This window comes from Melopsittacus undulatus, chromosome 9, assembly GCF_012275295.1.
Source record: "Melopsittacus undulatus isolate bMelUnd1 chromosome 9, bMelUnd1.mat.Z, whole genome shotgun sequence".
Taxonomy (NCBI): Eukaryota; Metazoa; Chordata; class Aves; order Psittaciformes; family Psittaculidae; genus Melopsittacus; species Melopsittacus undulatus.
In genome coordinates, this window is record NC_047535.1 from 10,654,699 (window position 1) to 10,680,068 (window position 25,370).

The 25,370-nt window shown below is 36.7% G+C and overlaps 1 protein-coding gene across 2 annotated transcripts in view; it reads right to left on the reverse strand.

The window, feature by feature from the left end:
- Positions 1–25,370, reverse strand: part of DTWD1 (DTW domain containing 1) — an 87,562-nt gene that overhangs the window by 30,167 nt on the left and 32,025 nt on the right. For both annotated transcript variants that reach the window (XR_004080528.2, XR_004080527.2), the window contains exon 6: positions 25,043–25,168. The gene's annotated coding sequence lies outside the window, so the exon portion shown is untranslated. The remainder of the gene's footprint in view (positions 1–25,042; positions 25,169–25,370) is intronic.

A 25,370-nucleotide genomic window follows, 5' to 3' on the forward strand; every position in this document is an offset into this window, starting at 1 on the left:
ATGGTAGCCTCATGCCAGTGGCTCCTCAGCCAAGCGCGCGCACCAGGGGTCTGAACCTGCAGTTTCTCTCATACTGAGCAGGTTTGTCTGTGTGGTTGTAAGGAGTGTGTAGATAGCCATGATGAAACAACTGCCCCTAACTAGACTGCATCCACTACATCTGCAATAGATGTCTAGTAAGCAATTTTACTAAGGTGAAGAGCTGTCTTGGAATTTCATGCTTTTTTAGACACAACACAGATTTCTTACGTAGGTAGGAAGAATAAAAACATAAGTTTTCCCTGTATCATGGAAGCATAGTTTTGAGGGTTACTTTCTGTCCATGTGTAACTCCTGGATTCACATAGAAGACTTGGGGAAAAATTCTGAACTGCAGCTGTGACGTATATTCCAAAAACTATACAGGGGTAAATTTAGAAGAGGAAACCAATCCTAATGCTACTGGCATGGTCCCAGAAAAGAGAGAATCAAGGATTGTGTGAAAGCATGAATAATTGTGAAAATATGTTAATGTTCTGAGCCTGAGGAAATAACCTTTCTATGTCTGTAGAAGGGGATGTTTTTCAACAATTGCAGCGATTAAACATTTGATTACATTTTCTAGAATCACAGTATTGCAAGGCTGTAGGTGAATGCAAGAGCAACCAGTATGCTTCATAGAAGGTTTTTTTGCTGTTTCAGGTCACCTTATTTTTTTTTGTGTGTGGTTTTTTGTTTGTTGTTTGTTTTTGTTTTGTTTTGGGTTTTTTTTGGTGTGTTTTTCTCAGAAGAGTTTTTTTTTAAAAAAAAAGGCAACCCCTACCTCCCTTAAATTTTGTGTCTGTGACTTTGTGATTGTGTCTGGGGCTTTTTTCCAGTTTGATTCAAATTTGATTAAAATTTGAAGAGATTTTCAAACTTCTTTTGGCTACCTGCATTTTTTATTAATTTTTCATATTCTGATCAAAGCGCTGTGCTTGCTGAGCTAGGGAAAAAAGACATAAGTGCTGAAAATGAAAGAGCTTTGAATTTAGGCTAAAGATACAGATTCAGATGTAGACTTTAGAAGTGCTATGGGTATTTTGCTACATGCTCATTTAGAAAATGGAAGTATTTAGAATAAAACTAAAGCAAATGTTTAGCGTATAATCAAGTTAACTGCCAGTACACTAAAAATTCTTCAGCCTCGTTACAAAAAAATCTAGCACTTAAGCTTCTGTATTCAAGAGGCTGGCACATACATGTCATGCTCAGGTAATTGCTACTTTGCACTACTTGATTACTGTTGGTCTGTGAATTTGTGCTTCATTCTGATGCAACCCAAATTTCCTGGTAGGTGGGCTGTTGTTCACATGACATTTTCTGAAATATAATCCAGTGGTGTGAGCATCTGGAAGTTGTTCTTTTGTCTGGCTGAGTGATACTAAATACTGATCATGGGGTAACTGAGGCTAATAGTGCAGTAGTGTCACTCGTTTAACATTCAATGATAGAATGTTCCTTTTGCTTTTTTTTTTCCCTGATCTCATTTCAAATGTGATTATTTCCTGCTTTAGGAATATCTAGTATAAGTTTTCCTATATAATAAACTTAATCTTTTATACTTCTTTATTAATTAGTAGGAATAATGTGTATAGTAAGTATAAAATCTCCTTGTATGACTTGCATACAGGAATAGTGCAGTGCAATATTCTTCCTTATGCTCTGATATGCCTGTTTCAAAAAACAAGCCTGACTGTAACCTTTGTAAGGAAGCAAGTAAAATAAGGCATTAATCACAAAACTTTTCAGCTTGGTTTGTGAGGAGATCTGTATCAGCTTTCATGCATTACATGAACAGACACTAGGGTAAGTTTCCAGAATTGCTACAAAATGCAGACTCTAACTTTGAAAAAGTGTTGCAAATTAAAACATTTCTGGGGTTTGGATCCATGACAGCCTGCAATGTATGTTTGTATGTTTTAAGTATTTGAGGCCAGCAGATATGTTGCTACATCAGCTTTGGGGACTTGGGGAATTAGTTTTATGGCTTTGATTCAGACTGTTTCATATCATACAGCTAGCCTAAGCTAGGACTCATTTTGGAGACTTATAGATAATTGTGCTAGACAAGGCTTCTCAATATCCAATGCAGTGAGAGAGAGGCCTCCCTGAATGATTGCTTAAATGGGGTTGCTGAATACACTGAGAATTTTGTGAGCTTTATTGCTAGGGAATGATAGTAGCTTCAGATTTCTCTGAAGGTCTGGGCAAAAGGTGAAATTGCTGCTTGTTGAGGATCTTCTTTTACACTTAATTCAGCTGTGGCCTTTTTTTCTCTAGTGGATCCAAGTATTCTTCTTGCTTCATTGCTTAAGATGTAGCCAGTTTGTCCAATGATTGTTAAGAGGATGACTTGAATTGGAGGGTGGCAATACCACATACTTGAACCCTGACAAGCAACAGAGGTCCATGGATAGTAGCACTTTTACTAAATAATCTTCGCTTTTGACACTGTCACTTTCAGATAGTATGTATACTTAAAGACTTTGCTTATGCAAAGAAATGCTTAATGAATATTTTATTTCTCCTAATTGTTCCATTTTATGTTATCAGTACTATAAGATGATAAACCACCAAATCCTTAGGTATCTTTTACTGTCTGTTATGAAAATTCATATACTCTGTTGTCTTCTCTTATTCCAAGAAACTACCACTGGAAATCTTTAAAATGGTTTTGTTGATAGTGTTTTTTTTTGCATCAGCTGTCATCCTTTCCCTCTTCAAAAACATCTATACTTTGCTGCCTGTACTAGATAATGGAGTTATTTGACCAGGTGGACTTCTACTGAATGTTTAAAACACAAATAGTAATTTGACAATAGCAACACTGTGACAAGTGTTACAGTTGTTTCAGCATCAGGTGACAAGCCTTTGAAGAGTCTACTTAAGAACTGTGAAATTTGATCGCTTTGACTGTACATGCCATAGCTTAATCAATGAATTACTTAGGAGCTGAGGATTTATGAATAATATTTTTTGCTGACAGTATAACTTTCTTGCTGTGAGTCTTCCTATCCTGAGGATGTGAAAAGTTCATATAGTATAGAAATTCCTGGAATTTTTTTTTGGGCAGAATAATAAGTAGGAGACATAGAAGGTGAAAGACAACCCTATCTGCTAGTGCTAAACACAATCAAGAGCAAATAATAGTTAAGGGTATTTTCTCTTTGCTTATAATTATAGACATACACTAATAACATCAAGCTCAATAAGATCTGCTTGTGCTTTTTCTTATCAAGAGGGCTATGGGAAATATAACATCTGGAAGGAATATATACATCAGTAACTTACATTTGTCAGTGAATTGATAATTTACTTAAGGGAACAATGGGCAATAATTTTAGTAGTGACAGAAATCTGAAACTTTGAGTCTAGCAAGGAAAATGTGTTTTCTTTCAACTACATATTTCCTAAATTTATTGCTGTATTTTCATATTTTTTGCTATTTTTGACTGCACTGAGCTCAACATTAGTGTTTGCAAAAGACTAGGATCAGGCGACTAACAACCTGCATTTTGGGGGCAGTATGCAGTAGTACTGTGAACAAGAAGGTTATTCCAGAACCTATTCCAGTTTTTATTAAAGTTTTCATCAAAATTAATATGACTATCAGGAAAGAATTCAAGCATTTGTTATTTTTTTTGTTAAATTATGCATTTGCTTATTAATTGCCTACTTACACTTTTAGAATAGCTTTCCAAAACAAATTAATTTTTTTGAGTGAAGCAGCTGCTCAGGATTAATGTTATGTCAAAGTTTCAGACTCCAGGAAGCGGACAGATGAGTAAAGCTCAACCTCAAATGTCAAATGAGCTGTTTGTTTTTACAACAGGAATCTTTCACAAGTGACTGAAATGACTATGTTGAGTTAGGTAAGAAGAAAATCAAGGACTTAAATATTATAGCTCTTTACCAGTGGCTTCTTTCTAAAAAGGTAACTATCTTATTGTAATGAGAAATAGACATTAACTGAAAAGGAACTAGCTGCAATTTATTACAAAAGCAAGAATTGATGGTTATCTGCATTATATGCTGAGCACCTTTTTCTAACACTTAATCTGGCTCTTTTAGAGTTGGTTTAATTTTCTTGCTCGAGGCTGCCATATGCAAGAGATATGCAAGCAATCCATTTGACAGCAAAGTAACAGATCTAATGTGTCTGTACTGAGGTTTTATATTACTACCTGTTAATGAATTATTTGGGACTTCTACATTATCCATTGTTTTGTTGGTTGTTTTTTTTTTTTGAAAGTTAGTTACCACAAATGACCGAAATATTTGTAAACTGAAAACCAAGATAACAGTCAGAACAAATTTGTCATGGGGGAAATTGTATCTAATTAGTCTGCTAGAGCATTAGTAAGCCTTGTGGCTAGAGGAGAAGCTCTTTGACACATTTCTTAGCTTTATGTATTAACTATTTTGAGGTAGAAGGTGATGTAGGTTGTCTAGAGTCCTTTCAAGTCCTAAGATTTCATGAAAACAATTCTTATTTATTTACTTACTGATCTTACTGGTTAACATTTGGTTTCTATCTTGAGTGAGATTTTGTTGGAAAAGTTGTCTCATATGGAAATGTTTGATTCTTGCATATCCTGGGCCAAGAAACACCTGTAGGGGTGATGATTTATCAGCAGCTTAGCTCACCAGGTCAGTGAAAGTACATTTAAATTGGAGTAGTGTATATACATATACATACATAGCTGTATACATTATCAGTGTACTCCTGAATAAGATCTGGGGTGCCTGATAAAATTAAATAAAGATGAACTGTCATGTTTTTCACTGCTTCCAGAAGGTAAAATATTTACATCAAAAGATGGAAGTAGTGCAAATAAACTGAGAATGAGGAAAAAAGCATGGTACTTTTAAAAGTATGGAGAGAAAGTAGAGCTTTTTGATGTATTATCTTTCATAATCCTGTAATCTTGTTCTATCTCAAACTGCTTGTGGGAGTCAAGATTAAGATTTAACATTTATAAATGCAAGTAAATTATTTTAAAAATAATTATAACCTGTGTCATTTGCACACTGTATCAAATACTGGTTTGGGAGGTAATTAATCCCATGCACTATTTTGTCATTTTGTTATTAAAACTCTCCACTGAATTAGTAATGGATAAGAAAGCAAGTTAATATTTTTTGGTTTAGTGTAGGTGCTTCATTCCAACACGAACAGGTACGCTATGAAATCTGTATACTTAATTTGTACAAGGAGTCTGTATACTTAGGATATTTTGAAAGGCCAAGTTACTTGTGGAATAAAAAAACCCAAGTTTTCTACAGTTAATTCTCATATAATACATCAGTGACAACTCAGAAGTTAGGTTTATACAATCATATACAGGATGTGGTGATATTGTAATGAGGTATTTTTCATTTGTCTTGGGAAAATCTGAGAACAAGTCTTACCCAATATACAAATTACTTTTTAACACCCCACTCCACACCCTACAACCCCAGAAGAAAACCCCAATGCTCCCCAAACTCAAAACATAACTGTTTTTTTTACTTTATAGGTCAAGAGTTGACTTCCTGTGAAGCAGATTGATTTCAGTAGACTTCATTTTATGTGGCTGAGTAATGTTCTGTAAGGGTGAATCTTACGCATTTTCCCCCAGAGTCGTTCTTTTCATGTGGTTTTCGTAGTTCTTACGGAGAGATACTGTTCTTTCAAGAAATTACTTTCACAATACTGCTGATGTCCTCATAGGTTTTGTGGGGGGGGCGTTGGTTGGTTGGTTGGGTTTTTCTGGGGGGCTGTGGAAGCTTTGAGGAGCACTGCTGATCTAAAGACATTTCTTAACCAAGAAATCATAGAATGATTAGAATGAATATTTAGAGATCTTTTAGTTCAAACCTTTGCCGTAGGCAGGAACTTCTTTCACTAGGTAAGGTTGCTTAAAGCCCCATTCAGTTTGGCCCTGAACACTTTCAATGATGGGACAGCCACAGCTTCTCTGGGCAACCTATTCTAGGGTCTCACCACCCTCATTGTAAAATTTTTTTCCTTATAAGCAATCTACATCTTACCCCATTCAGTTTAGAGCTGTTGCTTCTTGTCTTGTAACTACAGGCCCAGGTAGAAAGTCTCTCTTAATCTTTATGAGAAACACCCTTAAGTATTGAAATGTGATGGAAAATGGCTTGGCAACTACATCAGCCAATTCCCTCAGGACACTGTGATGCGCTTTACAGAGTAAGATAGACTTGTCTGTGTCATAAAACTGTTAACAGAATGAATTGAGATGCATGGTCATTCATGTAGTTGTATATAGAGTAAAAATTTTGGAGGGTATCCTTTCTCGGCCTGTCTTCATCAGTGCCATCTTCTTGCCTTCCTTTTGGTTTCATGCAGTGTCTTTCAGTATCTATAAATAGTAATGCTGTGCTTGAAATTGTTGAAGTAAAAAAAACCAACCCCACAACCTCTCCCCCAAATCTGCCTGTGACAGCAAGGATTTACATTATGATGAGTATTTACATTATGCTGAACAATTCATAGCTACTGGGCTGCGCTTTTCCCAGTGGTCTGAGACTGTTTTATCAGTATCTAATTCTGTGTTCATAGGTGTCTGAAGTGACTAGAACCTACTTTGTACACCAGCAGTGATGCAAGCTGCCTTTAAGACTTGTGTATGTGGTTCCAGAAGATCATATTAAGGTATGTTGAACTGAAATAAGGAGTGGCACCATTTTATTGCTGTAAGGCAAATAAGTAGAGGATAAGAGCATATACGTTTGTCTGTTTTTCAAATGTCACAGTACTTCCTGAGGACTAACGTATCACATAAGTTAAAACCATTTGGCCACTGTAATAGTTATATCTGGGACACAATTTTGTGCCTAAAAAGCCTATCATTTCAAGTCTTCTACAGTGACATTACACTAGCTTTTGACATGCTTTCTTCAATCACATTATTTACTCCCTGGCAAAAGCTTTCTCTGCATTACCTCGTCATCACTGATATTGCGATAACTTTCCCTGCACTATGAACTGAATTATTGGGTATTTCTCAACTACAAATGCATCTCTACAAAGTTCCAAGGAATGATTTTTCTAATTGAACTTTGTTTCCAGTTTACTTAACTTTGCTTACATTATCTGGTTAGGCAATCATTGTCTGGAACATAATAAAATAATCTAAATTACTGTTCTTGTAAGAATAAACTAAGCAATCATTAATATGCTATTGCTTCCTTAGGGACATTCTTTGAATATTTCAATGAAAAAGTTGAGAAAACAAAAAGAGAAATCAATAGAAAAAGGAAATAATATACTATAAAGGAGTATTTGAACAGTATATTCTTTCAAAATGCTTAAGACCCTTAAAGAATTAAATGTAAAAACTAAAAGACTTCCTATGGCAGGAAGCCTGTAAGGCAGAAGTGTAACAAATCATGGGAGGAATATTGCATAAGTGCAGTTCCTGTTCTTAAAATCAAATGAGCTAGACCTTTACAAATTTGTGGTATTAAGGGTGTGTGCTTTTGTCTATGTGTATTTGAGGGTGTACAATGTTTTTATTCAGCCTGCTGTAGACTTAAATTAGATTAACCTACTAAATGTACTACAAGCAGTGTAACAGGCTATCAGTAGTAGACTTATGAAAAAGTAAATATGCAAACCGTGTCTGCAATAAGGCTTTCTTGTGCAGATAGACACTGCTAACTGATCTGGAGCTAGCTGCTTTAAATCTAGTTGTGTGAGTGGCTTAACTTCTGATTCAGAAATCAGATTTCTGAATATTGTTCATGTTTCTCATGTTAATTTTTGTTCCTAAATGAGGCCTTTAAACCTCTCACTATACACATAATGATAACCCCACCCCCAACCAAATTAGAAAAACTCTAATAGCAAGAGATATGCTAACCCTTCTCTAGAGCAAAGTGCAGAAAGCATTGCAAACTATTAATGCTTCTATATTTAGTCTTCACAGATTCAGTCATGGTTGAAAAGATTGTGCTTTCTCTTGCTGGATATACTACCTGTATGTAAATGAGTTAAATGTTCTGTGCCTCACTATGTATTCTGTCAGAGGGGAAGAACTATGATGCATGCATCATGGAATTAATCTGTGTGGAATGAAATAAAACTAGTGTTGTTATTACCAGCAGAATGAATGTAAATGTAGAGAGCAAAATCTATTAAAGCAAATGTCCAAGTTCAGCAGTATATTGAATTATATGGGAGTTCTACTACATATAAGAGATAGCTAAAGAAAATTTTAAAATTAATAAAAGGCACAAATGATTTTCAGTAACTTAAAGTTATCTGTCATTTCCTTCCTAATGGAAGGACATAACACTTGTGTGTACAGCAAAGACATGAACCAAATGAATTTTCTGACCTGCAGAAAGGAGCATGATTACAACTGATCTTGTACATGTATACTGGCTCATAGTCTGAATGAGGCTCTAAACTTGCTTTAGGGCATGATTATTCAAAACTGTTTACAGTAATAGTAAGCCCCAGGAACAGGAAATTCAGAACTATTCCTGTGGTTTTGCTTATGGCACCTAAAAAATATAATAAATTAATCTACTTCATATGCATTCCAGTTAAAACTATAAAACAAATTATCTGAATTCTTCAAATGCAGTAGTAATGTTTCCTGTAGTTATTTCTGCTCTACTAACAGAGGACATAAATTTACCCTGTTAAAAAATTAATTATCTTAGGAAAGCATTCTAAATTCAAGTTTTTTTCTAGAAGCTTGTTCATTGTTTTACTGTCTATAGTCTCTTGTACATAATAATACACAATGTATCTTGGACTATTCTGTAACGTGCTCAAAGTGGGTCAGGCCTGAAACAGGTATGGTTTGCAAATGAAGGGACTATTAATGGGAGCTCAAGCAGCCCCAGATTTACGACAGGACTGTGTTTCGTTAGCATGAATTTGAAATGAATCACCACCTTAGCAAATGAAATGAAGAGATGTGTAAGAGAAAGGAGTAGCACTCAGCTCCAGATCTCATTCTAGCTTGTTTACAGCCTGGCTTTAGGATTAGAACTGTTTTTTTTCTTTTTTTTTTTTTTTTGTTGCTGGTTCATGCTGCTGAAGCATTTTTTTTTTCCATGTGGGGGACAGTTACAGTAGGAAGCTTTGAAATGTATAGAAGTTTAGGCTGAGAATACAGATATTCCAATGGCCAGTTTACCAGAGGAGAGAGGTATGAGTCTGAACATATCTGTTTCACGAGCTTGCTCTCAAGCTAAACTCTGCCAGGTTTCAGAAAAATCTGGATCCTGTCGACTCTATGGCTGCCAGAACTTTTACTACTTTTGCATATATAGAGTTAATAAAAAGATAGATTGCTTTTTCTTTTCCCTGAGGGTGGCTATTGGAAAACTTGTATTAACAGAAATGGAAGGTTCAGAATGCTCTTTATCAATGTGGTCTATACTGCACAGACTATTACTTTAAGGTAATAGTCATAGTTGCTTGCATAATACTGAAGCAGTGATAGGCCATGCAAAAGATCTGAGGATTCAGCCTTTTCAAATTTGGTATGTAAATGGTAATACTATATAAATGAAAATACCATGTCGAATATAAAACTTGAATCTAAATCTTGAAGACCAGATGCTGGTCTGTTGTGCTGTCATAACATCAAAGAATGGAAGTTGATATAGATGACTAACAGAATTGACTGCATATTGAAGGCTAGTGCTGAAAACCAATTCTTCCTATACTGTACAACCAGTTTGCAAACTATTAGAATGTTCTAATGGATAAAATAAATAAAAAAATAAAAAAAAGAACAGCATTTTGGTTTGACTTTAGAAGAATCTGGGATCCAAGAATTACTGTGGGTTAAATCTTTTGTTTCTTATATTTGTATAATTCCATTAGTCATATGGGGTAGAATAGAATATAGGTTAGACATTTCCAGAACCCATTTTTGCTTCTTCTTTGGATTACTTAGATCTTGCATCAGAGGTATTCCGTGCTTATTTCCTTCCTTCCTAGAGTAAATGGACAGGGATTAGAGAGAGATTTTGCTTGACTTTACCTGCTACTCATTTAACCAAGCAGCTGAGATACTGCAAGTGCATTGTGTATAGTAATTGCTGGTAGTGATGAATTAATGTCTTCCTCCCAAAAGACAGGGAAGAGCTATTAATTTGGGGAGTGTATCTGAGGCATATTTTCTTTAACAGAATCAGTTGTGTATTTTCCCAGGGTTGTAACAAAAACCTATTTTCTGTAGCACTTCATGTATAAAGGTTTTACTTTTTAATAAGAAGTGTTTCCTTTTAGCTTTTGTTATCTTAATGGCCTGAAAATATCATGAACACATGTGCAGGATGGAACTGAGATTTTTCCAGTGAACTCATTATGACACTTTGTAGAATTATAAATACTGGCAGTTATTTCCTTAGTGTCAATTAAAGTTCTTATAGTTGTTCCCAGCTTTGCTCTAATGGCATGTGTATATCTTTTAAGCAAAATGTGCTCCATACTAAATAGCTTTGTTTAGAGTGTTTCTAATAGAAATGTCCCTGCCACATGCATCTGCTTGGTCTGTGTAATCTCTTGTAGAATGTTTTCTGGCATTGAACTGACAGTGTATGCTTAAGCAAGCTTGCTTTAGTTTTTAGCATCTCTGCTAGTAATTAATGTGTAGCTTGGGGTATCCTCAATTAATTATGGGGAAAACCAAGTTTTAATGAGATGTATACAATCAGGCATTTGTTTGTGGATAATAGATAAGAAAAATATTATTTGCAGAAAAACTTTTGTGAAATGATGTGGGTATGGGTGTGGTGAAAAATGTAATCCCCCTTTTTAATTGGTCTATTTTTGGCCTAAATATCACGCTACAAGATGTTTGTTGGGAACCCTTCTGTTGATTTGGACAGGAACAATACTTGGATAAAACTGATTCATCTTCCAAGGCATCTCCCTGGTCCTCTGTGCGTACTACTTTGACAGCACCATTTTTTGATGTATTCTGGAGGATCAAGCCATAGCTGTAAATCTAAATAGTTTAGGGAACCAGTATATACCCCTTCTATCCCTTAAACGCTGTTTTGAAAGCACAGACAGAATTTGGGTGACAATGTAGTCCTTGAATCACTGCTCAGCATAGGGGGGAGTGTAATGCTTAGAAATCCAGTTTCCCTGAAGTCAGTGAAAATCTTCCACTGCCTGCAAGGGATAGCAAGCTAGGAGAACAATAATCTAGGACTTTGTGTGGATTGTCATACTTAGTATGGGTGTGTGTGTACAAGCAGGCATGTAAATATTTTTGTGTATTTCTTTTATATATATACATGTAAAAATGTTTACATGCATATATGTGCTAAGGGGGAAGAGAGATGTTCCTTATTCTGCTTCACAAAATGACTTTAATTTCTTTATTAACAAAACACAGTTTATTCACACACGAGCCAGGAAAAACAAAGTGTCCTTTCCTCATCCTGCACTTTGTTATTGGTTTTCCCACCTCATGTGTGAGTGGAATTGAGGTTGTCACCTCATTGTGGTCAGTTCCACACCTTTTTTCAGGGTAAACAGCATGCAAACTTGTATAAGCAGCATCTGAGCCAAGGCCATTTTTATAAACCAAACTTTAATTTGTTATTGTTTTGGCATCTATGAATGTGTGTGTGAGACCATGTGGGCTGGCTGTGGAAGACGTACTATAAAAACTAACAGTGGAATGTTCATCTGGAGATGTTCTCTGTTATTTATGAAAACTTGGGGCCCAATCCTGCCACCTTCTCTCACGCTAACCATCCCACTAAGGTCAGCCAGTGATTATATTTCTCTAAGGATGACTTATGCCCATGAAACTTCACTGGATTTGATGTATAGATGGAATTTTCAAACTTTGTAAGAGAATTAGATAAACTGTGTCTGCTGACATCGGCTGGATGTTGAAATGCAGTCTGTGCCTTTGGAATTAAAAACTAAACTGGTATGAACTGAGGGGGAAGGAGAAGGAGGAGGGAAGTTTTTACATTTAGTTGTGTCTTTTTTTACTTTATAGGTGTTCACTATCAGGAACTGGTTGTAGGAATTAAAAAGAAATGTAAATGTGAGAAACAAGTTCCAGACTCTCCCACTGGTTTTCAGTCCTTGTTAAAAAAAGATTGAAAGTGCAAGTGCAGCATAAAGCTCACAAAGAAGCGAAGTTGTTGGAGCAATGCAAACAAGCTGGAGCAGTAACTATTGTTGTGAAAAATATATTTGGTTCAGATACAGTTTTAAAGGTAAGTTTCACATTTGATATGAATAACGTGACCCTATTTCTTCTGAAGACCTAAAGTTTCTTTTCATATTTGTACCAAATTAGTTGAACTGCCTGTGTGACATCATTCAGCAAGCAGATGTTGCTTCATATATTTGCAATAAAGGAATGGATATTTTGTATGCCAGTGCTGTAGACGTCTATCAAATTTCTTTTGCATTAGAGATCTTGTTTTATGTATATACCAGATGATTATGTTAGTGATCTCAGCTTGTGTAACGTTTAGCTAGGTAAGTTACCTGCCAAACTGGTAGAATTCTGATCACTGAATGCAAATTAGTTTAGTCTACTTCCATTTTTTTATTGTTGGTCCTAAAGCCTCAATCTTGTGCCAGGGTCTTTTACATCTGTACTTAGTATAGGGAACATATTTAGAGCATAGTGGAGGCCTGCATGAGGGATAAGATTCCATGTAATTATTTAAAGCTGAATCTTAAATTAGACTTAATACTAGCCTATACTGCTATTATTAATATGTTTAATTAAATAAGCATGATATGTTTTGTATCCAAACTTAAATGAGGATCTAGGAGTGCATGCAGCAGCTTTGCCCAATAAAAATGCTGTGCTTGTCAGCCTTGTCTGCCCAGCTCAGAACCCAGTCCTCCTGCCAAACTTATTGAATGCAAAGCTACAGTTCTAGTAACAGACTAAGTTACTCAAGGATATGATGTCCTTAGCATGATGGCTAACATCTGCAGAGCACTGCAGGTGCTAACATTAGTGCACTACTGTTGATCTTGCATCCCAGATGATACTGGATTTTTTGTTTGTCCTGCTGTGGGCTTTTCTACACAGGCAGAATTATTTCACAAGGGAAGCTAGAGCAATGCTGGCAGTTTCCAGAACCTGCTTTCCAGATGTGCACTGGGTGAGGAGGAACCAGCTGGAATATTGTCTAGATAAAGCAAAACCTGAGCTAGCAAATGATGGTTTTCCTTACCTGGCCCAACCCAAAGGAAGGTGTGAAAAACCTGAATTAAGCTAATCTGTCTCAGCTAAATGTGATCTTCAATTTAGAAACTAGAGCAATTTGAGCTTTAGGAATGCTCACCTGCTTTTTGGCTTCAGCTTTCACAAGGAGACCTAAAGAAATAGTTTTGACGATGTTACTAAAAGGTTCAACATTTTTTTAGGGCTCATGTATCATGCTGGGTGCTTTTTTTTTTTTTGTACTTCAGCATCACTCTTTTTATAAAATACATTATACATGCCCTTTCGAAGAACAATAGCTATTATAGGTATAAAACAAAACTAATTTTAGTAAATCCTTTGAGACATATGGTAAGAAATTCCATTGACAGCATGATAAATGTGTCTTATACTTGGCATAGCTTTAACATACCACTTTTTATTATTTTTCCATTATAATCTTTCACATAACTAAGAGTGTAATATAAGATTGCTTGCAAAGGAAAGTGTGAACTGCTCATGACATGCGAACAGGATTGTCTTCAGGTTGGAGTGGAACCTGTAATACTGTCTCTGAAGATGCTGTGTTTATTTTGAGGCCTAGCCCTGGGGACAGTTTGAATTGGGTAAAAAAATCTGTTATTCTTCCTAAACTTGCAGCCTCTCACAACTAAAGGTGCAAAATCCTCCCTGCTAGTTTTGAACTCTGGTTCCCTACATAGTATCACATTGCATTAGCGGCCAAGCAGTGAAGACCAATCGTCATTCAGTATAAGACACATTTTGAAACAATTCAGATTTGGAACTGATTTCAAAGCCATTTAGATTTCTATAAGGAACTCATTAGAAAACCCCCACATATAACTAGTTTAAATACTGAATCAATTATTTATGTACATAGGCTACATATTGAAATGGTTTAAAATTTGAATCAGTTGATCTCAAGCAGAATCAATTTGGTAAAGATATCAAACACATATAGGTGCTTCATTGAACAAAGCATTTTCCCTGCCACTTGCTGCCTTGCCACTGATATTTTGTTCAGACATCATCTGAAAACAGTTTTTCATCTCAGTACTTATGCTAGCATACTCTGGAGGTAGAGAGTGAATGTGGTCCTCTGTTTTCCGTGTCATGCATAACATGCTGTAGCAAAGTAATTTTATGCATTTCTTTTCTGTTCTCTGTATATCTGAAAACATTAAGTGCTCTTTCATAGCAAGAAGGATGTTTGGGCCCATCCCTGGGCCACTTCTGTTTAGCTTTTAACATCCCATATGCAGAAGAGAAACCATTCTTTCCTGGGATTTTTATTTCTGCAACACCCGTTCAGGACTCAGATATCTAAGGAAGTGTCTTAAAAATCAGTAAACAATAAGTGTAACTTTTAGTATTAAATTGTACAAAATCTGTATTTTTATGCAAGACTTCATTTAAATCTTTACTAATCGTAAAAATAAAGTACAGCTGGTCTGATGGACTTGGATGCTAATGCCCTTATAATAGTATGTCTAACAAAACAGCAATGGGTCATGTAGGGAGTTAAGCTGAATCAAACAAAAAGTAGTTGCTTTTCTTTGAATCTGAACAATTCAAAGAAGACTTCATGTTGCTTTAAAGAAGACTGAATTAGCAAAAAGACTTGGTACTTACTGCAGTTTGCAGAGCAGATTTTTTTCCTCCCTTCTTTTCCTCACTAGAGGTGAACACTAAGCTGCTATTGTGAAGGGAGAGAACTTGTTCACTGATACCTCTGTTCTCATGCTGTTGCTCCTTGGAGTGCCCTGTAAGTGCTTTGAGGTCACATCAACTTTCACCCAAATGCTGCCTCAATTCCATTATAACTGTTCATCCTGTGAATTTTTATGCACTGTACCATATATATGCAGGCTTAGATTTACAAAGGAGAGAAATTCAATCCTTTCACTGATACTCTATTTACTCTTACTATCACAGTACTGTCACCACTGATTTCCAATGAAGTTCATTCAGTTGCCAGCATTTTTTTCTATCCCCAGCCTCACATCCTACGCTGAAGGAGCTGGAACTATATTGGGATGCTGTTTTAAGACTCTAGAAGCTAAGAAGAGTTAGGATTATTTTCTTGTGGTTTTAAGTTTTCTGATGTCAAGGTTTCTCACATCATCCCAACAAGGAACCTCATTCTGGTTCTGATAGAACCAACTCTAAACAAATGATGATATTGGCATCTTTTCAAGTACCAACTCTGACTCTGTTTGGCAGACAGCACAATGATGCAAAGCAGTTGTTTTCTGTGACCCCTTTTCCTGGATGGAAAGAAGTTGCTTTATTACGTATCCTCCTTGTTTCAGCCCTCCACATTTTCAGGAAATCATCTACCAGTATTTTTTTCTCCTCTTAGAATAATACTGACCCAGTAAAGAGATCCATCTCTAAGCATTTCTTATTGCCATACCTTCTGAATCAATACAGTCTATGGATCTTTGCATATATCAAATATCTTATAATACCAGTATTCAGATTTCGCTATATCTTCCCTTCTGGCAGTGAGCATGTGTAGGATGAGTTAACTGATCTGGATGGTGGGAGCAAATGAAAACTAAAGTGAGAACCCCCTGTTTATGATTAAAAAAAAAAAAAGGAAAGGAGTGGGATGGGGATGTGTTCTGCTACTGCTTGAGTCCTTCCAGACTTTTTTACTGTTCTCACTTGCAAAGTATAAATTATCAGTGTCTTTTATGTCTTTGAGAGAAAACAAAGAAGTGGCTGATGAACAAAACTGTACAGAAATAACCAGTTAATTTCAAGATGATCTGAATTAGTGTCTGGCTATTATATGGAGTTGGAGATGAGCAAACTATTCATTAACAAACATTATAAAACAGGAAAAATGTAAGCTTATGGCCTTGTTACTCCCTCCATGGCAAAGAATCCACAAAATAGGATTCAGTAATGATTACTAAAGAAGGAAAAGGGAACAAAAAAATTGTATGCTGGTATTTGGAGAACTTTGATGTGGCATTTTCATTCCCTAGTGTTTTCAAACCAGACTTTTTCAGTCAGACTAAACTGAAGCATATTTTACAAGCCAGAAATTATCTTTTCACTTTCTGCTCATATTTGAGAATGAAAAAAGCAAGGCAATACAAGCTGATGAGTGGTAAGGTGTGTTGATGGAGACAAGCTGGGAGTTCATTGACAGCAAATGGGGATTAGCAATTTTATTTTTTTTTTCCACAGAAAAGTGATGTTATTTCAGTGCCATCAGGAGTAACAGCATGGAGAGGTAGAAAACTTTTAACTGTATCGCATCTGTGCTGAAGAACAAAGTAAAACTTCCAGAGAACTAATAAATATCTGATGCACCTCAATGCAAACAATAAGCTAAATGACAAGCTTTGTTGTGATGTGTATAACCTTCCTATGTCTCTAGGGATACAGAATAAGATCTTGTTCTGCTTTTCTTTCCAGCTTGATCCAGTTTTTCATCTGATTTCAGTAAGGTTTGAATTGTATCAGGTACGGAGAAAAGCCTTCATCCACAGTGTAAGTTTGGTTCAGTAGATTTGCTCCTTTGTTTGTATATCTGTAAGGATATTATGGCTATGATCTCACAGTTCAAGTTGCCTTTAATAGGAAACATTTTCTACTTAACTTTTCCAAAACCACATTATGTTTATGATGGGGATTATGTGTGGTGTTTGCAATCGAAGGAGATGGGACTTCATGACCTAGATTGGGCCCTTTAGTTGCATCTTTTTATCTTCTTAAAATGGGTAGCCTTCACTTTTGCATAAGGAGATGAAGCTAAACAAATAACTTCATGTAGTCAGCCACAGTGAAGTTAAGGAGCAAAAAACTACAAGCCATGATAATGTCAGCAGTCAATATTGTTTCTCTTTGCAGAACCATAAACAAAATCATGAAACTAGTCTCTAAAAGGTCTTGATGACAGCTCTGGTAAATTTAAGCAATCTGGCTACAAAGATGAATGGTATTTTCCTGTTGCACATTCTCTCTCTCTGAAGCTATTTAAATCTAATTAACCTAGTGTCAAACTCTCTGATTTCTCTCCAATGTTCTAACACAGGGCCCTAAACAATGTTGATTTTTTTATTTTTTTTTAATACAAACTTCTCTTGAAATACTTGTTTTTAACATTTATCCTTTTATTTGTCTGTGTACCAAAATAAATTATTACCTCAGGATTGTATGGTTCTGACAGTGAAGCAGATGGTGCCCACAGAAGAAAAACAGTTTTTTGACTAATACAAAAAGCATGTGTATACAATGACTGTCTTGCCCTGGCTTGACTTGGTATTAGCAATTCCCATTTTTGTTAGTCTTTCATTTCCTTCTACTGGGTGAAATTTCACTTCAGTGAAGCCAGTAGAAATTTTACCTTGCCTTCAGTAAGGAAAAAACAAGGTGGTTGGTGACAGCCACCATAGCTTCATTTAAGGGCAAATCATGCCTGATCAATCTGGTGGCCTTCTGTGGCAGGGCTACAGAACTGATGGACAGGGACAGAGCAGCTGATATCATCTACATGGACATGTGCAAAGCATTTGACACTGTCCCACATGACGTCCTTGTCCTCCTAAACTGGAGAGACATGGATTTGATGGATGGACCATCTGGTGAATAAAGAGTTGGCTGGATAGTGGCACACAGAGTTGTGGTCAAAGGCTCAGTGACCACATGGAGACTGGTGACAAGTGGTGTTCTTCAGGGGTCGGTGTTGGGACTGATCCTGTTCAACATCTTTGTTGATGACATGGACAGTGGGATTGATGTGCCCTCAGCAAGTTTGCCGATGACACCAGTCTGTTGGTGCAGTGTACATGCTGGAGGGAAGGAATGGGATCCAGAGGGACCTTGACATGCTTGAGAGGTGGGCCAATGCCAGCCTTGTGAAGTTCAACAAAGCAAAGTACAAGGGTCAGGGGCATTCCCAGGCACAGCTCCAGGTTGGGTGGAGAAGTGATTCAGAGCAGCCCTGTGGAGAAGGATGTGGGGGCGTTGGACAATGAGAAACTGAACGTGAGCCAGCAGTATGTGCTTGCAGCCCAGAAACCAGCTATATCCTGGGCTGCATCAAAATGAGTGTGGCCATCAAGCTGAAGATGGTCTTGCCCCTCTGCTCTTGTGAGACCCAGCCTGGAGTACTGTGTCCAGTTCTGGTGTTGCAAGCATAAGAAGGATGTCAAGCTGCTGGAATAAATCCAGAGGAGAGCCCTGAAGATGATAAGGGGACTCAAGCACCTGCCATACAGACTGAGAAAATTGGGACTATTCAGCCTGGAGAAGAGAAGGCTGCCTTCCAGTATCTGAAGGGGGCCTACAGGGATGCAGGAGAGGGACCCTTCATCAGGGTGTAATGACAGGATGAGGAGTAAGAGTTCAAACTTAAACAGGTGAGATTTAAGTTTGATATAAGGAAGAAATTCTTTAGTATGAGAGTGATGGCTGCCTGTCCCTAGCACTGTTCAAAGCCAGACTTGACAGAGCCTTGAGCAACCTGATCCTAGTGTGAGATGCCCCTGTGTATGGCAGGGGAATTGGAACTAGATCATCTTAAGGTCCATTCCAATTGTAACCACTCTGTGATTCTAAACTATCACTCGCCATTAGCTACAGAATACTGATTTTCATAGAATATAAGAATTCCCAGAATGATTGCCTATCTTACCCTGCAGTACTTACAGTGGACCAGCTTCTCTGTCATCTCTATCCAAGAAATCAAGAGAGTTGCACTGGATGCCCCCTGCTTCAGCATTTAGATCACTGATGTTAGATTGGTTTTATATTTTGTTACCCTTCTAGGATAAAGAGGATTCTACTCCCATGCCCAGTTTAATTTTATTTTAAGCTTTGAAAGAAGGAGGAAAAGGTTTTAAGAAGACAGAAAACTGCTCAGTTTTGATAAGCAGAACCTTGAAATTGCTTGGACTTTAGGCCAAGGAAAAAAAAAATCATTGAGAAACCCATAGTTAACTTTCCTGAAAAGCGTTCTTTGACAAAATCAGCCAACAACAGCAACCCCCCATCCCCAAATTACTACATACCTGAACCTCTGCTGAAGAAATCAGTAATTCTTAATTCCCTAATAACTAAAAAAAAAAAATACCCAAACCAAACAACAACAAAGCAAACGGACAAAACCACCCACCAAGAGCATTCTCCTCCTTCTGTCCCCCAACTATTAGATGTTTCTAACAAAAAGGCTTGCTGTAACAAAGATATATTCTACTGTGGTCTATATTGCTACAAAATGTTAACACAAGACAGCATTTTGGTGTATATTTTTGGGCCACCTCTTGTTCTCTGAACAAAGAGCAATAAATTGAGAAGATTTTTGAACAATAGCTTATTGGGAGAGATGAATTGTAAAAGCTTAAGCAGCATGTAACTGTGAATGCAACTTATGTTTCAAACATATTTCCTTTTGAAGAAAACTGAAAGGTTTGCCCTATTTTTCCAGTTTGCGTAAAGTTTACATAATCATGAACTTATTACTTTAGTAGGGGGAACCTGTGCTGTAAATTCCTGGAATAGCTATGACCAGTCCTGTGCACTGTCCACATTCTATGCAAGAGGGATGACACTTAAGTATAGGTATGTCAGCTGAGCCACAGAATTAAATAACTCAAATATTGCAGTGGTAAGAAGCACTTTCTGCTGTGAGTCAGCACCTTTGGTATGCATTCTTTTCCTAGCATTTGTCTTCCATCAAACATTTAGTTTTCAAGGCACTGGTATAAACTGGAATGACATTTGAATGTACTGTTTCAAAATTTATTGCTTTAAGATGTCCATTATGCTATTGTTATGAGGCTTCTGTTAATTATCTTATTAATTTGGCTTGTGTATTTGTCTGAAAGTTTTGGCTCTGCTTCTGTAATTTGTAAACTGGCATCTGAACTCTAGGAAGTATGATACTTCAGTGCATATTTTTGGCATGGATACTTGAATACTTTCTCATCTGGGGGTGCCACTACCTCCCCATAATGTTATCTGGTTACATGTTCTAGGTCCAAATCAGTGGTGCTGGCTATTTTGGCAAGGATTTTGCTGGTTAGATAACAGCAGCAGGACAAGTGTCTCCCCTGAAGATACAACTGCTACAACTGATATTTACAGAGTAGAAGTTCATACTAGAAAGCTGGACTACTAGTGTGATAAGGCAGTTCAGTTCTCCCACATGACCCTTCTAAGAGATAACTAATAGTACTTGATTTCTTGTGATTGTTTTTGGGTTTTCTGGATCACACTGGCTTTAGACATGTGAGCTTTCTTGTAGAAGCTGGTTTAACTGCATTTGAGCATCTCTGAATGCAGGTTTCTGGATCAGAACCTCTCAAGACTTCCCCAAGGGGTCAGGATTGGACTGTTCACAGGATGGTCCCGAAAAGATGTACTAGATCTGCTTTTGCTTGGCAGGACACCAACATCAAGGACTCCTGTTTGTTCTCACCTGCCTAAAATCCAGTGCAGCCAAGGGTAACTGAAGTTTGTAGGTGAATGTATTATCTATGTCTTAGTTTTGCCTTGGGCTTCTCATCTCTTTTTTGGCAAATGCTTGATTGATTACAATTATTTTAAGCATAAATTATACATTAAATCACATCATGATTCAGAAGGACACTCACTAATTTATTTATTTATTTTATAAGGATCTTAAAACAGTCTTTTTTTCATTCTGAATTCAGCCTTCTGATACTAGTTTCAGTATATCTGTCAGAATTAATCCTGAGAAGAACTGTATTAAAGGAAAACATTTGCATAGCTGGGCAAATAGGGTTAGCATCCTTTGTTACCAAAGCCCAAGTTAAGTCCAATATCCTGTGGAACAGAAGAAAAAGTGTCTCTAGTCATGCTTTGTTTAACTTAATTTTTCCTAACTTATTACTATCTTATTTTCTACATATGGCACCTTTCGTACAGATGACCACCTGCTCCTATAGCCTAAACCAGCTGTTTAACTATACTGCATTGTTGAGATAAGATTTTTCCTTTACTTCCCTGAAGTATTTAGTTTTTAGCCTCTGATGCTCTTTAAAGTTCAAGTGCTTTTGAAGATAAGGCATATTGCAGACACAGCATGTGATGAAATAAGTGAACATAGAATGCACTTCACTATCTGTTTGATCTCTCAAGATGCTGATAATTGGTAGTGGCATAGCTGGGCTGGCTGCAGGGATGGGAGTTACTCTCCAGGGATTTGATACCAGGTAGAGTAAGAAAATATGGCCTAGAATCTGGAACACTGCTTAGTGCTTTATCATATACTCTGGTCAAAGTTCTTCTCTGCTTTGTGCTTAAGGATATCCCCCAAAAGCCATCTACCAGGTTTCTCTGTCACAGGAAAGTTACAACTTGCAGAATTTTTACTTTATTGCTAATTAACACAAACTTCAAATAACTGGTATGAATATTCAGGAAAAGAGAACATAATTTAAAAAACACTTAAATATATTTTTTCTTACTTCCTGGGCCCAGCTTAAGGCAAACGTCATCATCCTTGCACCTTCCTAGTCTCAACTTTCTTAATTTTTCCTGCACATTACACTTAGTCCATCCCAATTCCTTTGAGTGTGGGGTTGTGTTCAGTTGTGTCTGACCCACCCCTCATGGCTGCTTCTACCCCAGCATTGGGTCATCCCTGAGTGCATGTCCCTTAGATATGGAATTCCTTTTGGTATAGAACACCTGCTTCAAAGAATGTCTCATTAGATGCTTGTCTCTTCAACACTCCATGTGTCTGTGTGTGTCTTCACAACTCTTACCTTAGCAGGTACTGCTTACATGTGTGAGGAAGATTTGCAGTGTGATCCCCTAGTGGCTTTTGGGGTGTGTGAGAGTGTTTATTTGGGTTTCAGAGCCAGCAGGAACTGGATAGCACAGGTCAGTTCATGGCTATATTTTGCTAAGGTCACCTCTGCAGCCCCTGCTACCAAACATTGCAATTTATGTCCACTTAGAGTGCTGACACATGAGCTGATTAGGCGCTCATGCATGTACTAATTGGGTGTTCTCGGGTAAATTAATTGTGTGTCTAAGGGATCAGCAATTCTCATTACTTAAGAAGGCAGTTAGTTTTTTTCCCAGTGAAGTTATTTGATGTGTTAGAAACAGCATCAGTGAGCAGCAACTATCTAGCAAAACTTCAGGTTTTCTTTAGTGAAATAAACAGCCAGTAAGTATTTTCACATGTATGAAGCTAATGAAGCTAAATCAGTTTATTTTTGGAATTTGTTTGAAATAAAAAATATAAAGCTGATAAATAAGTTAGCACAGCCTGGTTTGCCTACTGCTTATGAAAAACTGAATCTTGTCCCTTTTTTAACAAATCTAGTTATGAGAAGAGAGTCTATTAACTGCTATTTTCTTGCTTCTGCTAACATTGCAGTGGTTGTTTTTTATACAAACAGAAAAAAATATAATCCTCTATCTGCCTTCTCCATTATTTCTGCTTAGGACAGCTTAAATCTCTTGGAACAGAACCTCTAGCAGGAGGCAACTGCTGGAAAAGGAAAGGATGTTGGAGGCCAGGCAAAGGACATGTCACGAGAATATATTGAAACAAACCTGGTATTGTTTGCCAAACAGTGTAAAGTGGTGGTATTGATATTAGTACAGCTCTTATTCCAGGTAAGATATTGTTTTAACTATTGGAGAACTTAAACATATGTCCCTATTAGTATAACCTGCTTAGTGAAATATGCGTGTATCTGGGTATATGCTAAAAACTAGTAATGAGTAAAGGCTTCAGGATTAGTTTTAATTTCAGTTTAATTCAATGGTTTAGAATATTTCCTTCTCTTTCCTAGTAATGTTCAATTCAGACTTAATGTGATTAATATCTTACATTTACTTCTAAAAGCATCTATGTGTATTGCATGTTTTCTCATTTACCCTCTTTAGTAAGAATTGTTAAATTTGTTTGGTTTGCTTTCTTATACATGAAATTGGGGAAGAAAGCTCTAATTCTAATTTCTCAGTATATGATGGACTCAATGAAAGAATGATTAGTAATTACAGATGTGAGGCTGGATGTGAAGTAGAAAAAGTTCCTGTAGAACTTTACATTTGTAAGGTGTGTAGATTGTACATCAGCATTTAGAAACGTGATGTGCGGAGTAAATACAAACAGCATTTCTCTAACAAATTAAAAATTAATAGATATTATAGTAATGGAGACTGCCTTTCCTTGAAACCACTGCCAGTCTGTCACGGAATTGTTACCAATGTGTTGTGGGGTAATAAAATCTTACAGAAGTAATGAAACCACAAACTAGAATATTATCCAGACACCATTCTGTCATTGAATGTTTTATGCATTGTGACTTTTCTAAGAATGGTAACATTTTTTACAATGACATCCATAAGTGCTCTTATAGTCATCCCTAGAGCTTTATTAAAAAGGATTTTGAACATCCAATTCCAAATATAGAAAAAGAGAAAAATAATTTTAGAGTTTTAATTTCAATATTGGTGTTCTGTGTCACTGTTGTACAGTAAGAATAGTAGATATTAACAAATTGCCATTAAAAGAATTAACATTTTTAGATGAAGGCTAAGTTCAGGTGTGATATGGAAAAGTCACGCAGTGTATGAAGATAAGATGATACAAAGGTGCAATTACGTGTCTGCTGCCAGAGCATATGTTCGAGTATTGTCTAAAGAGTTCAAGTTTTACCAGTTATTTTGTGGTGTGTTTGAGTTTTTTATTTTTTGCAGAATAGTGCAGTCCTAAGTGTGTTACACACAAGAAGATGAGGGACCATTTTGAAAATACATGAAGATATAATCAATCTTAACTTTTTCTTTCATTATTTTCTCAGGGGTCACATTTCCAACTTACATCTTTAGTTACAAGGATAGTTTTCAAATGGAAGATTATTTTCATGTAATGAACTGGTTCTAGAAGTTAAAACTCAATGTCAGACATCATAAAAAGTGATATCAGTTGTTTGTGGACTTGCTGGCCTATGCTGTTCTTCTAGGAGGGCCTCGCTTTGTTTCTTTTTTTTTTTTTCTCCAGGTATGTGCTAAATTAATTGTCCAAGTTACTCTCAATTTGTAATGTTGAAGCTTGAATAAATATAGTAAAGTCTGCATAATTCCCAACTGTACTTTAGCAGAGCTGAGAAGAAATTTGCTATCCTCATCTTCTCTTAACAGGAAAATTCCAGTTATGCTTTTTTTTTTCTGTGAAGAACAAATATTTCTGCTGATTTTCTGTGGAAACTATGAACTGAAATACTTAGATTTTATTTAGCTCTTGCAAATTTAAATACTTCCTATATTGAGTTGGTTCCAAGTATTCTGGTCTCATGTCACATATAATCAACCATTTGGTTATCGGTTGTCTCTCCTCACGTGTGCTGTCTAGACTGTGTGTCCCATGTTGCCCTATGCTTGGTGTAGCAGTGGGCTTTTAGGCACACAGAAGGCTTGCTATGGTGTGTGCTATGGGGCTCAAAGTTATGTTCAGTCTATTTTAAATACCCAGCGTAGGATTTATGTGTGAGATAAATCCTCTATGCAACTGCTATTCTCTACCTTACTCTATTCAGTAATAACTAATGCTGCATTTTCCCTGCTTTTTCTAGTAGTGTCATTTGTTTTCTTTTGTAAAGATCTTTATTCGAAACAATTAAAAATGCTATCATTTGTTTGTGGGAATTTACCTGAGGAGAAGTCTCTCATCAGGATCAATTTGGGAAGTGGGCTATAAAGGAATATCAGAATTCACTTCTATTTCTTACAACCTTTGCTGTTCTCCAGATAGTAGATACATGCATTGGCTTGTTCTGGAAAGCTAGCTGAAACAAACAGTCCTGCTTAATTTCCTTTACCTTGTATTGACTTCTGTGGCTCCCATACTTGACTCTCATGACATGACTTACTCCAGGATGTGTACTGAAGTCGATGTGTGGCTGCATGTGGAATGAACTGGCAACTGCAATGTCCAGATGGCTATCCTGGAATGATGCAATGAAAGAAAGAAAGAATAACTTAGTGTTCAAGATCAGAATTCAGTGCAACTTGTTTCAGAGCATGGCGTTAGAATTTTCTTGTGGGTTTTTTTGATGTTCTGCCTTCATAATAATATGAAGGGATGTTAAAGAAACATGATCTTTATCCAGATGTGTTTGCAAAGAATTTAAGTTTTGAAGGTATCTG